This window comes from Spea bombifrons, chromosome 8, assembly GCF_027358695.1.
Source record: "Spea bombifrons isolate aSpeBom1 chromosome 8, aSpeBom1.2.pri, whole genome shotgun sequence".
Classification (NCBI taxonomy): Eukaryota; Metazoa; Chordata; class Amphibia; order Anura; family Pelobatidae; genus Spea; species Spea bombifrons.
Genome location: NC_071094.1, coordinates 3,496,577 through 3,511,384, shown reverse-complemented (window position 1 = coordinate 3,511,384; position 14,808 = coordinate 3,496,577). Strand labels below are relative to the sequence as shown.

General features: G+C 45.9%; 1 protein-coding gene across 4 annotated transcripts in view; it reads right to left on the bottom strand.

Annotated features, from left to right (window-relative positions):
• The window catches only part of VAV2 (vav guanine nucleotide exchange factor 2), an 84,279-nt gene that overhangs the window by 68,173 nt on the left and 1,298 nt on the right, over positions 1-14,808 (bottom strand). The window lies entirely within an intron of this gene.

Here is a 14,808-nt window from a genome sequence, read left to right as displayed (position 1 = left end):
GTTAATAATGTATTCGTGGGAAAGGAGGACATCTCTTCGGAGCTTGTGGAGAACAATATAAAAAATAAGCCCAAACGATTAGATTACCGACTACTCATTACATCATAAGATGTTTATAGAGCCAGCTTTATGTAGGATCCCATATAGTATGTTAGGAAGAAGGCCGGGGTATAACCGCATTCCATATATAACCCCCATACTGTATGTTAGGGGCCAGTAAGGAAATTTCATGGTTCAAGAAACTAGACAAGACCGACTGCAATGGAGGTCATCTTTCTCCAAAGAAGTCTAAGTTTCTCGACAAGGGCGGAAGGGGCAATGGACTGTTGGCAAGGACTGTTGGCCATCAGTACCCCATATTTACCTGATCTGTGTGCGGATATGCCCAGCCGCACACTACATGAGGATAAGAACATAGCGTGTGGAAGGGCATATCGAACTGGTACCTAAAGTGCCAGGGCCACAATGTGATCGCCAGTCCGGCCGTGGACCGGGGGCCCAGCCAACCTCCCAAATCCAGTGTCCTCGTCTTTCCAAGAACCTAAGGGGTAACTGGACTATCGATCACATCACCCAGTGCTTGGATAATAGGTCTTTGCAAGAGAGGATCTTGTGCCCCTCAATATTGTGATGCTGAACCATCTAGAGCTGGTCTCACCAGGGACCTTGACAAACTACCCCAGCTTCATGATATAAACATTCCAAAGGACCAAAGAGGGGCACTGTAGAACCCTGTGATACCCTCATACCCAGCACACATTCTGGGCTCCTAGAAAAAAGGGGCATCAAGGGAGGAACGAGGGGCATCAAGGGAGGAACGAGGGGCATCAAGGGACTGGTCCTCCAAAACAAGGATGACGCAGAATCCATTCTCTCTGGAACCAATAGTTCTAATCATTTCTTCTGCTCCTAAACCTCTGGCTCTGATACTCTCCATTTACAAAACCTTCCAACAATAAATGAAAACAAATTTAAGATAAAATGGAATTTAGAAGATTTAACGCCACCCGGACAGCTTTGCAGAACATCAGAAATCGCATATTAAACGCTGTTCTCCGCAGAGGAAACGTAACTGAAATGACTCGAATCGGCAAAATAATATAATGAGCTGTAACGTCTGGCCACGCGGGGAGCGCATTTGGCAACCGAGGAAGGGGCCGCCTGCCCAGCGAGCTCGGGAACATTTCAGCCGCGCAATGAATTATTCAACGTCTGGAGCGACCAGCAGGTAACTTCAAATCTTCTCCTGGGAAGCGGAGGCAGCAAGCAGGCCGTGGCTGTCGGCACTAATACCCGGCAAGAGAGGGGCAGGAAGACGCGTTTGATGACTCAGCGGGGGCGCTTCGCCACCCATTATAAGAGAGGCGCTCCTTATAGCGTATACGGTACGGGGGAGGGGGGTATGATAAAATCATTAGAGATGTCTTTGGTGTTTTGTTTCATAAAGAGGCCATAAAGCCTTTAAAGACTCATAGTGGTTGGTCTTGTGTAAGATTTAGGAGCCATATGCCTATCCCATGCATGTTTAAATCTCAATGTATTGCCCTTTACCACTTCCGCTGGGAGGCTGTTCCGCTTATCTACCACCCTTTCAGTAAAGCAAATCTATCTTACATTACACATATAATCTATATATGACCTCAAACCTAACGAGACACTGGATATATCACTTTATCCACCCGATACCATGTTTCTTTAAGAGCTCTGTGTCTCTGCATATAACCAAATACATGCGCACAACAACAAAACCAGTTAGATAACAAAACCAGTTATGTTCACTCTATAAACTCATGCCTCATGTACTCTAAAAACGAAGAAAAAACTCTTAAAAATCTCACTAGACGGGTAAAATATTTCGCTATAAGGCACCTGTCACTCCTGATTCGTGTTATCGGCTGAAATCAGGGTGAGCGGGATTCATAGAGATGTTTACAAGTTTGCCGCGTGTCCTGCGGAGCGAAGCGTCCCCTCTCAAAAAGTACCTTCAAGAAACAGGACCGGCCATGCAGGAAGAGTCTGCTAAAATTCAAAGTTCCAAAAATATGTAAAAATTCTTAGAAAAAAACCCTACTTGTGATTGAAAAACAGAAAAACTACAAGCATTTGGCGTTACGGGTTAGGGATCGTTGCAAAAGGAGTGGATGGAAACAATGAAAATAATCGGCCAACAAAGAGTCAGCCGGTACTGCAAGCAGCTCGGCCAACAAAGAAACAGCCGGTACTGCAAGCAGCTCGGCCAACAAAGAGTCAGCCGGTACTGCGAGCAGCTCGGCCAACAAAGAGTCAGCCGGTACCGTGAGCAGCTCGGCCAACAAAGAGTCAGCCAGTACCGTGAGCAGCTAGGCCAACAAAGAGTCAGCCGGTACCGTGAGCAGCTCGGCCAACAAAGAGTCAGCCAGTACCGTGAGCAGCTAGGCCAACAAAGAGTCAGCCGGTACCGTGAGCAGCTCGGCCAACAAAGAGTCAGCCGATACTGTAAGCAGCTCGGTCAACAAAGTCAGACGGTACTGTAAGCAGCTCGGTCAACAAAGAGTCAGCCGGTACTGTGAGCAGCAAGGCCAACAAAGAATCAGCCGGTACTGTAAGCAGCTCGGTCAACAAAGAGTCAGCCGGTACTGTGAGCAGCTCGGCCAACAAAGAGTCAGCCGGTACTGTAAGCAGCTCAGTCAACAAAGAGTCAGCCGGTACTGTGAGCAGCTCGGCCAACAAAGAGTCAGCCAGTACCGTGAGCAGCTCGGCCAACAAAGAGTCAGTCAGGGCTGTGAGGAACTCGGCCAACAATGAGTGAGCCGGTACTTTGAGCGGCTTGGCCAATATATAGAGTCAACCGGTACTTTGAGCAGCTCGACCAACAAAGAGTCAGTCGGTGCTGTGAGTAACTCAGCCAATTCGGAGTCAACCGGTACTGTGAACAATTCATCCAGCACACAGTCAGCCGGTACTCTGAGCAGCTAGACCCACAGACTGTTAGCCAGTACAGTCAGCTCCAGCGAGACGCCTTATTCTCCCGTCTGAAGCAAGCCATCTGAACCCCTCACATCATATGCGCTTCATCGACACAAGAAGAAACACTGCTTTATAATATGTTTGTTTAATAAAACTGTTTAAGCTGTTTATTAAAGGGCTGAGCGAGAAGCATTAAGTGTACAGGTCTCAGATCCAAAGATCAACATTCTCAAATCACACACCACATTCTAATCGAAAAACAAGCAGCGTACTACGAGAGCACATTTTAAATTCTAATATGAAGCATTCTTAAAGGACAAAGTCTACATTCAAATCTAAAACATGCACATTTTAAAAAGAGACGTTATTCTACATTCCACTCTAAAAAACTCAACATTCTGAAAGAAAACATTCAAGGTTCTAATGGAAAACACTCAACATTCTAAAAGAATAGATCTGTCATTCTAATGCAGAAACATTCAATACTCTGATTCAGGAAAGCTTCTGCCCTTTGACCTGTGGCCAAAAAGAATGGAAGCTTCACTATCAATGTCATTAATGATTAAAATACCACCAACATCTTCATAAGAGATTCTCTCTTCGCTCTACTTTCACCCTTTGACCGGTTTTCGCACTCACACCGGGACATAAATTTAATGTTAAAAGAGCAGACAAACCAACCGAATTCCAGAGACTTTTGCAGAATGTTTACAATGGAAAGTAAAAAGAAGCAGCCTGGCTTGTTTTGTCCCAAAGCATCCTCTTTCTATCAGTGGAAGGGCCTTTCCTGAAAAGCCCACACACACGAGACCTGGCCGTGATCCATGGACGTTGGCCAAGTGCCAAGGCTTACACGTCTACTACAAATCATTCTTCCCGTCACCCTCCTTCCCACCGAAAGCCTTTGAAGTTCTCCCTGGAGGTTCCATCACGGAAGCAGGTTACCAGGATACTCTACAAGCACGGGAACTCAACAAAGAACACTGAGAAACCCAACGGTACAGAAGGGCTGTTGACCTCGTATAAAGAAAACGTAACGCCCGGGAGAAACGGTCCAATGCTACGCATAAACAAGTGAGAATCTATATGCTTATCAGCGGCGCAATGATCTTCGGTGATGTCCCAGGCCTGACCCAGCATAGCCCCCCCCTGCACTACCTTCCTTGGTGCCAAGCGCCGGGATATGACATCATACCCTGGTGCTCCTCCCCCACATCAACAGCCGTCATAAAGCGTAACCGGCTGTCTGTTCAGGGAAAGAATGTTTCTAACAGGACAATGAATTTATTTTCCGTAGATCTCGGGACAGACCGTGATGTAGTTGGTAGGACATGAAACATGCTTTTGACAGATGGGGTATAAAGCATTTTAAATCGCCCGTTTTCCTATACAAAGGAAGGACATCAACATAACACGACAAAATAACATACTTTGGACATTATTCTTCCTAAACTCTTTTGGCATCGAGCAAAACACGAACACCGTAATTGGCGCGTAAACAGAGACGAAAGTCTATTCCATGTCCTGAATTAATACTTGGATTCAATGAAGGAACCATCAAGGTGGAACTCCCAACAGAAACCAGAAGCAGATGTCGGTTAACTGTCTCCAACTTTCCCGGAACCATTCAATAAAAAAAACCCAACAAAATATAAAACAGACCGAGGTCTCGCCTACGCTAAAAAAAAAAATCAATCGAGTGTCTTCGGAAGGGGTAGGCGAAGTAGATGGTTAAAAGCAAGCATGAAATAAAGCACGATGGACATTCTGCCAAAGCCCAAAACCCAACAGCTGCCTATTAGTAGCTTTAAAAGCTCTAACTCCTACTGAAAATTGTAGGTTCCATCACAATATTCTTAAATGGAATTTTTAATCATATCAGGACAAAACATGTATTATTAAAGATATGCGCAGAGTCATCCCAAGGGGTTCACGTCAACTCAACAGGTCCTGAAGCCACCTTAATGTTCCTCTATCCTCATCCTGAAGACACCAAGAACATGGATGGTCCGCATCAAGGAAAACCACAAGATCTACTGATGATACACTTAGTGCACGCTCATCCAACATGTAGCAGCCTGGATTACGATGAACCGATGTACAAACCATACTTATATGGTCCTTCACAACCAAATTCTCATGGCCACCATCAGTTGTCCTTCAACCGTGGTCTCTCAAAGTAACTTTTTTTAGCAGATGGGCCACAAAATCAATTTTAAAAATAAAAATAAGTAAAAGTTATTGTCTTGAGATGATTAAATGTTTCTGATATCCTAAAACCCTAATAAGATACCGAGACCTGAAACAGTCACTTCATCTCTTTCTGCGTCGATGCTTCGCCCCATAAACAGGACACCCTATTCTAAAGCAATGTTTCTTCTTCTCTACTTCTTCACAGCATGACCTTCGTCCATTTACTGCGAGGAAGCAGCATTATTCTTCACTTGCCAATCAATCCAAGCTTTATGGCTTTTCAACGATCTGTTATTTCAGTAAAGCGGTTTCGTGAAAAGCCGGGGGTTGGTGGCAACGCCAAAGAGGCAGCGCACAAAACGAGATTATCAGACAATCATCGCATCTGCTCCGCGGAGACGAGTTATCCGGGGATAAACTCATTTTCCTCGGCAGAGCGTACACATTAACTTTCTCCATTTACACGGGGCGTGGAAGACGAACGCGCGGTTTGAGCCGGCGTTACCGAGGATGAGGATTAAAGGGAAACCTGCTTTAGGAGCCCAATATTGGAATTTAACCCTTATGTAAGGAACAGCTTCCCAGCAGAGGTGTCAGGGGCAGTACAGAAAAAGGATTCCTCGGCGCAGTATTGGTCGTGGCGAGACATAATCGGTTTGGCAATGAAAGATGAAAGGCTCGGGTCGGGGACAAAAGCAATTCATCAAATCATCCTAATCTAATATCCAAAAGGTCCTCGGGGGGGTGACGTCCCGAAAGGATCCAATCCCTGCAGGTGGAAACCGGAACAATGAAATGATACCCCCTTTACCCCGGCATGTGATATATTATATATAATACGGCTTTTTAACGAGCACGCTCTTGTCTTCTGGTTTTAATTTTGGCCAACTTTAACTCTGTGTTAATTTACACGACGATTACACCAAGAAAGACCCGAGCAGAGAAAATATCATTACAATAAAACAAATAACGGCGCTGCCAGAGCGATAACCGGTTAAGCCTGTCCTGTACTCAACCTGAAAAGTCACTTTGATGCTTATGATGGTTGATTAAAAATCCAGATTAGCGTAAGCTTCTGAACCGGCCTTCATCCGTTACATAACGCGGCGCTACACGGGGCCAGACTCGTTCCGGAGTATGTTACTTCTCTATAACACGAAGGAAATAACCCCCGGCGCTGTATACAGTAATATAACCCCCCAGCGCTGTATACAGTAATATAACCCCCCAGTGCTGTATACAGTAATATAACCCCCAGCGCTGTATACAGTAATATACCCCCCAGCGCTGTATACAGTAATATAACCCCCCAGTGCTGTATACAGTAATATAACCCCCCAGTGCTGTATACAGTAATATAACCCCCAGCACTGTATACAGTAATATAACCCCCAGCACTGTATACAGTAATAACCCCCAGCGCTGTATACAGTAATATAACCCCCAGCGCTGTATACAGTAATATAACCCCCAGCACTGTATACAGTAATAACCCCCAGCGCTGTATACAGTAATATAACCCCCAGCGCTGTATACAGTAATATAACCCCCAGCACTGTATACAGTAATAACCCCCAGCGCTGTATACAGTAATATAACCCCCAGCGCTGTATACAGTAATATAACCCCCAGCGCTGTATACAGTAATATAACCCCCAGCGCTGTATACAGTAATATACCCCCCCAGCAATGTATACAGTAATATAACCCCCCAGCGCTGTATACAGTAATATAACCCCCAGCGCTGTATACAGTAATAACTACCCCAGCTCTGTATACAGTAATATAACCCCCAGCGCTGTATACAGTAATATAACCCCCAGCACTGTATACAGTAATATAACCCCCAGCGCTGTATACAGTAATATAACCCCCAGCGCTGTATACAGTAATATAACCCCCAGCGCTGTATACAGTAATATAACCCCCCCAGCGCTGTATACAGTAATATAACCCCCAGCGCTGTATACAGTAATATAACCCCCCAGCGCCAATGCCAATGCATTTATTTATTTTTTTTGATTGGGTGTTAAATAAAAATATTTTTTTTTTCAATAAAAAAATAGTGAAGGAATAGAGCTAAAAGTGAAAGGATTCTGGCACAAGTTTTTCCACAGATTATTCTTTTTTTTTTTTTAATATGATTATTTTTAAATAAATATAGATGTGATTTGAAATTGCAGCTGTTCTGATGTAACAAATTACCGGCGGTGCCATCACCTTAAGCCAGGAACATGCGCAAACCCCCTGCCTTCCACTATTTCTACGTCTATGTGCGAACCTCCAGGCTAAGTCCTGATCAGATGTGACAGCTGCTACCAGCCTGGCCTGAAACGCTCTTCACACAAAATGTTCTATGTTCGGTTTTGGTCTTTTCGACGGCATATTTGAACTATCCGTGCAAAAAATAAAAAAAAATGTAAAAAAACCCACAAAAAAAATAAAACAGCTGCCTTTGCGGTAGTCGGGCGGACAAATTTATCTACAACAAAATGAAGTTCAGGAATTGCACAGAAGCACTAGGAATTCAATAAAAATTCCGGTAAAATTCAGGTTGTCTATCATTCTCATTGGGAATATTATTTATTATTATTTTTTATTTATTTATTTTATGCTTTTATTTTAATGAAATTCCACCTTAAACAGGAAAATTAAGAAGGTGTGGGTGAGGAAGAGGAAGACGTTAGACGGCTCACCGCTAACAAGGTTAATCACCACTTTGTATTGTATTCCACTTCATAAAGCCATTAAAAACTAGCGATAGAGGGGAGGGAATGCCGCGGTAATCCGGATGTGAAATATTGAGAAAACGCGGACAAAACGATAAAACGTAACGGCCTGAATTTAACGGAATTCCCTCCATCGCCAAGATTATCCGTCGTGATCGTATCTGGAAACGCTCCGGCTCGCGGGAGCAGCGCTGCGACTCCCGGCTTCTCCGGGTCATCACCGAGAAACAGCACTGAGACACGCCCACTCCACGCCCACCACTTTTCCGCAACATCAGCTGCACCGCCCACCCACATCAGTGGGACCGCCCACCCACATCAACGGTGAAGCCTGGATGATACCAAGTATGGTCAAGATTTAAATATAACTTTTTCTCCTCCTCCAATGCCCCTCTTTCATCCCCTGATGTCCTTCTTTCTTCCCGTTTCCTTCTTTCCTCCCCTGATGCCCCTCTTTCCTCCGCGTAGATTTTCGCAGTAAGAGAAATTCAAACCTGAACATTTTGATCACTTGATCTACCTTTGCCGAAACGCGTGAAGGAAACTCCATGAGATCCATCATTCTCTCCGCTCCCTTCACTCAGAAAAATGACAATAATTCTGGAATAATTGGGTTTCTGTACAGAAAAAAGAGAGACGCTGCCTGCGGGGACAATGTTCCCGAGACCCTATTAATCATGGAGTTCATTGTATTAAATGCCCGGCGGGAATGTCAATGGCGGCACCAGTCTCATGCGCTGTAGGCAAGTCTTATATGCCCAAGGAGTAGGAAGGCTTTGCACATTTCCAGCTCATGCAACTACAAGTCCCATCATCCTCTGCTCTAAATCTATCACAAATATTGTGGAACTGAAACGGGAAACTGTTGGAGTGTTGGAGATAAGCGACAGCCATAGTAAGTTTTTCAGGAGCCATGGACACAGATGGAATCCTTCAAACATGGCCGCCATCGGAAGTCATGGGGCCCAATACAAGCCTAAAGGCAGGGCCCCCTTGCTCATCCTACCATATGCTCCTCACGCTGTCCTGCCCCATGTTCACAACAGCCAATGATAGCTATTGTTCTTTACAAGCTGTGTACTGATTGTACCGCTCTGATTGCAACTCTGCCCCACATATTTATTATGGAAGAGGTGGAGTCGGGTTAGATGGGCAGTACCAGGGGGTAGGAGGGGCCTAAACAACCTACTTTATTATCAAAAGACCGCCCCAGAGGAACGAGAAGTCATCTGACACTTAAGGACGCTGGAAATATGAAATTACTTACATAGTAATAAAAGAAGAATATATGTATTTAAATAAACTTATGGAAATATCCTACAGAACTTTAATATTTTAAAAGCATTATGTGTTTTTGGGAAAAAACCTGGGTATCTGGCCACGGTTCAAACTTTATGGGGTATCACGAAGATTAAATGCCGTCTCGCAGAAGCCGTTAGAAGCTTAGTGGTAACATGATACACTTTTAAATCGTTCCTAGCAGGCGCATCACGAGCCCATAAAAGGGTTAAACGCCCTCAAAATAAGGTATTCTGCCACATAAATCACACGCTGTCTTAGTGCGTATTTTTGACGATCTCCGATTCCGATCGTAAAATGCCCCGTCCCGGGGGATTTATTTCATCATGAGGGTAATTTGGAGATCTCGTGTTTCTTCTCAATCGGATTTAATATAAAGCCGAGATCAGAACAAAATCTGCAGAAATTAAAACCCGCAGGTGAGGGATTACGGAAACCTTTAACCCTTTGGCGGATCACACGGTTATAGTCACGCCGAGCGGAGTCCGCTTAATAAGATTCCAGAGTTTAGAGGGTTAAACTCACTCCATACGGTTTCTTCGGTGTAGCCGCGCACCAATCCGCACGTAAATCCCTACCGGGGGAAATGAAAACTCAGTTCCCATTAATACCACCATTACTCATAAGCCTCTTTCGGGTGGCAGATGCCACCCTCACAACGGAGACTCCCAATTACCCCGCCGGAAAGGGTATCAAACTCTAACAAGGGGCAATTATATCAGGATCGCCTTTCTAGATTCAGCCATCCGTCTCATTATCATACGTTTCCTTTTCTTTAATAGTTCTTTTAGAGATATTTGGTTTAAAGGGACTATTAGACCGGTGGCAGCCCGTGGCAGAGCCAGCATTATCCAATCAGCTTCCTGTCCTGAAGTTCTCTCCCTTTTCCGCCTCCCAAAGGCCCGGTTGGTTGCGGAGGATTGATTTTTGGGACACCCCTCAGCCCAAGCCAGGACACCGCCACACGCCACCCCCCCACCTCCACCGCCATCCTTACTGAGTAACGTTGGGATATGAAGTCACACCCGGGTGCTCCAACTTCTAAGGACTCTACAAAGAGCTGTGCCGAACCGGCAGGAGCCCTCCATAGTGTTAACGGGCCGGTTGACTAGTGACCCTACACAGAGCCTGATCAACCAATAGGGTGTTATGCGGCAGAGGGGCTACGGCCCCCAAGGACTAGTGGTCCTAGGCCAGAATACCCTACACTGAAAGGCACAGTATCAGCCGCCTTGTTTTTTTTATATTACGGACGGTGGAGATAACGGCCAACCGGCCCGGACACAAGAGCCGCTTGTTCTGCAGAACATCTCTGAATGACGGACAGCGGGGTCCTGCGTCCAGATCCCCGCCAAGCGGACCCCTTTGATTTCTCTCTTGGAAAGATTTGCTTTTTTTTTTTCGTGCGACGAGGAGAGGAAAAAACCTCAGCGGGATTTCCCAAGTAGCGGCTTTGATATCGGACAATAGCGTTCTTCATTAAACCGGCAGGCGAAGCGCGGCGCGGACCTCTCGCCGGGAACACGCAGGGACAATCAGCTTCATTCACAGAATGTCTCAATAGACACGGAGAGGGCTGGCACCGGCGAGAGCTCAAAGCTCCTCAGAGCACACCGTGTCCTCTCGCGGACGGACCCTAACCGGCCAACCCGCGAGGCGGCAGCATGTGGCAAACCTAATCAATATTCTCTTCCACGGCAACTTCTTCCGTTCCCCATCTCTGCGCACCACGGGGACAACGTTTCCCCCCCATCGCTCTAATCGAGGGTCCCCTCTGCCCAGAATCGGAGAGAAGGACGCAAAAGGGAAAAGCGTCCTTCCTGGTCCACGAGCGAAAGCCCAGCAGATGCCGCCCGCTCTGTTCATTCTACTCGTAGCTTTCATATTCTGCGGCCCCTCGTTACTCCTTCAGGTCTCCGCCCATATCATTTATTAATGTATCACGAGCGGCCCCCAGGAGCCCGCCATTGCTGCCGGGAACGTTGCATGGAAGTGCCATGAGGCCGGATGGCAGCACCGGGGCCCTGGGTTATGTATTTGTTAAGCACCCACATTAAGCTTTACATTGTACAGCGCTACGGAATATGTTGGGGCTTAATCAATAAATAATAATAATAATAATAATAGTTAGAACTGCTGTGGTTTGCGGGGGGGGGGTTGGGGATCGTCGTGCTCGGTGACCTTGCCCCGTCTCCATGGTTATTGCCTTTTATCATCAAGGACTTCCCATAAAATAAACACGGGAGGATTAAGATCACATTATTGAGTTATAAAGAAAAAGAGAACCCAGCGGCAGATCGGCCCCATCCGGCCCCCGTCTAGTCTCCCCGTTTCTCCCGCTGTAAAGACTCAAACCTTAATCAGTCGTTGGTCTCGTCTTAGATTCAGGAGCCGTATGTCTATCCCATGCATGTTTATTACCCTCTACCACCTCTGCTGGGAGGCTGTTCCACTTCACTACCACCCTCTCTGTAAAGTACAAACATGGAGTTTACATTCTTTAGATCTGCCCAACATCAACCCCCAGCTGTCGCAGGACTAAAACATCCAGCTTCATCGGGCATCATCCAAGACTGTTTGGAGGATGACGACATCGGAAGTTGGACAGCCCCGTCCTGATAAATATTTTATTGATTTATATAGCGGCGTCATATTCTGCAGCGCTGTACAACGCAAAAAACACGCCGCTATCCCGCAAATGTTAGTGATGTCACCAACGAGTCTTTTTATTGGGCCAACACAAACAAAAGAAAAGATATAAAGTTGCATAGACTTCCAGGACCTCTGTGGTCTCTTCTTCAGTTGAAATGATGTCACCAACAGATGTGATGTCATAGAAAAAGAAGTATTTATCAATAACATTTACTATCTCTAAGAGAAGGGACAGCAAAGGTAGAAAATAGGGGGGGGGGCATCCGCCAGCTATAGGTTTTGGGTATAAAAAAGCCCCAAATCAGTATATTTATACCCCAACACACTGAAAAGGGGTAAATCAGCGGGTTCCGGGGGTCTGGCTGCTGTAATAGCCCCCCGGTGATCCTGTAACGGATGAGACGCATATTGGTGCAATACCCAATGTAAACACAACAGCATTATTACATCATAATGCCACGCGGTGCTGCAGTGCCTTCAAAAAACACTTCAATCCACCCAAAAGAGAACAAAATCCCCTGCATTCCAAGAGCAAATAACAAACACCTATAGATTGTCAGCTCACGTGCCGGGCCATCTGTAGCTAATGTATCGGCTCATCTTACTCCCTCAGTTCTGTCAGACCCTTTGAATGTAGGGACTGTAAGAAGCGCTGCGGGAATTGTTGGCGCTATTAAAATAAATGATTATTAATAATAACCATTACTATAAATCGCAATTATTCATGATTTAACCTTTTCTGTGCCACTTGAAGAGAAACAGATTCCCCGGCATCAGCTTTCGTTGCCGTCCTTCAAGAGGAACTTGGGTTCTTCCGCCTCCCTCTCCTCTAGAAATAATCTGACATATTAAAAACCTAGAGTCTGCCAGCAGATCGGCCCCATCCGGCCCCCCATCTAAATCAGTCCGTTTCTCCTGCTGTAAAGACTCAAACCTTAATCAGTCGTTGGTCTCGTCTTAGATTCAGGAGCCGTATGTCTATCCCATGCATGTTTAATCCCCTCACTGTATTAACCTCTACCACCTGTGCTGGGAGGCTGCTCCATGTATCTCCCACCCTCTCAGTAAAATAAAACTTCCTTACATTACATCTAATGTATTGACATCACGTGATCTGCCCCTCTAGGAAACGAGAGGTTATTATTCAGCGAGGTTTACAACAATAAGGGTCTGGATTGGAATACCAATGTCCAAATGACGCAGCCAATGGGGTTTAAGGATCAGCCCGTCGTCCAATAACCAGACAGCGAAGTCCCAAGCGGGCTCACCTTTCCCATTCGGGTTATACGTCTCCATCAATCATAGAGGGGTTAGTATGTACACGCGTGTTATGTGCCACGTATGTAGAATCTACGGGATCATTTGATTTTGGGTTAAAAATTGGAACTTTACACGCATTTCGTTATTCCGTGAATATTTTAATTAAACAATTAAAGGAATGAAGACCTTAGAGGAGCCTAAAGTCCTGGACCCAACATATCTAGGAAGAGGCTATCTGATAACCGAAGGAAAGGATCGAAGGGGCAGGAAGCTGCCGACCAATCGCAAGACACGGATTTGCGTCCGACGCCTTCCCCTGGCGCCACTCACAGCCAAACCCTCCCACGAGGAACCACTAAACACCCAATCGGCTCACCTCATAAATCACCGGAAAATTATGATGCTAATTACTATTATAACAGGCTCCACGCTTAACTCTTTACGCGCCAGGAAGATTTGGATCATCAGCACGCTTTGCGTGCTACTCCAGCCCAGGAAGGGTTAATGTAACTGCCGTCCCAGTGCTAGGCGTTCCATATGTTTCCCTTATAGCATATAATTCCCCGAAGACCCGGCAACGAGGCTGCGTTATACTGCACAATGCAGTCAGCGGCATCTGCCACGCGGGGCAATCCGACAGCGAGGGCTGACATTCTGCCCCTAGAATTAACCCCTTCCACATCAAACGCCCCACCGAACCAACCAACCCCAGCAACGGCTTGGAATAATCTACGGCGCTCATCTCAAACAAAGACTACTTTATTATAAAAAAAAAAAATGTATTCTACAAATGACATTTTTTGTGGGGGGGGGCGTAAATTACGATTTCTTTGAATCTGAGAGTTTTTTGGACGACTCACGCTGGGATCCGTAAACCTCTTTCAACCAATAGCACAGCGGGGGGGGGGATATCGCAATATATAGGCTAAAAATACATTATTATTTATGATTAAATAAGGTGGGAGGGCGTCACATTTGGACAAAAACTTGAGATTTTGGACCATTTCATTTGGATATTCACTGATGATGTCAAAATGATTCTAGTTCTTAAAATAATTGAATAATTATAACAGAGTCCATCGTCTGCCATAAACATGTACGGACGCAACGACCCGGCCATATGGCCAGGCTGAGGGGCTTAGGTCCCCCCGGGGTCATAGGTCACTTAAGTAATGGATCTTTTTTTTTTCCCCAGTTCCTAATTAGCTGCCCAGAGCATTGTGGGAGATTCTGCAAAAGGTGGAAGGAAACTGTATCAAAAGAGCCCTGCACCCTGTATGAGTAACATTGTTGCAACAATCACATAGTGACGGGAAACGAATACAAACCTCTAAGTGTTTTGGTAAATATTGGTAAAATATTATGACGGAACGAAAACAATTTTATAGATTCTTTAAACACCCAGCCTAAGGGTCGGTGCCAAAGCCCCCGCGTTGAGGGCCACAATGGGGCACCGGACTTCGCCTTCCAGGGGCACAGACCCCAAATAGGGCTGTGTGACCCCGCAAAAGGGTAGTGAGACCCCGCAAAAGGGCAGTGTGACCCCGCAAAAGATTATGTGACCTCACAAAGGGCTATGTGACCCCGCAAAGAGGTTGGGTGACCCCGCAAAGGGGTATATGACTCGCTCTTCATCTCCCTGGCCAAAAGGCCTGCAGGACGGCCGGATCTCCTCTGTCCCTCTCCGAAGAAAGGGACCCCTGGAGTCTTCAAGAAGGGGAGGCCGGGA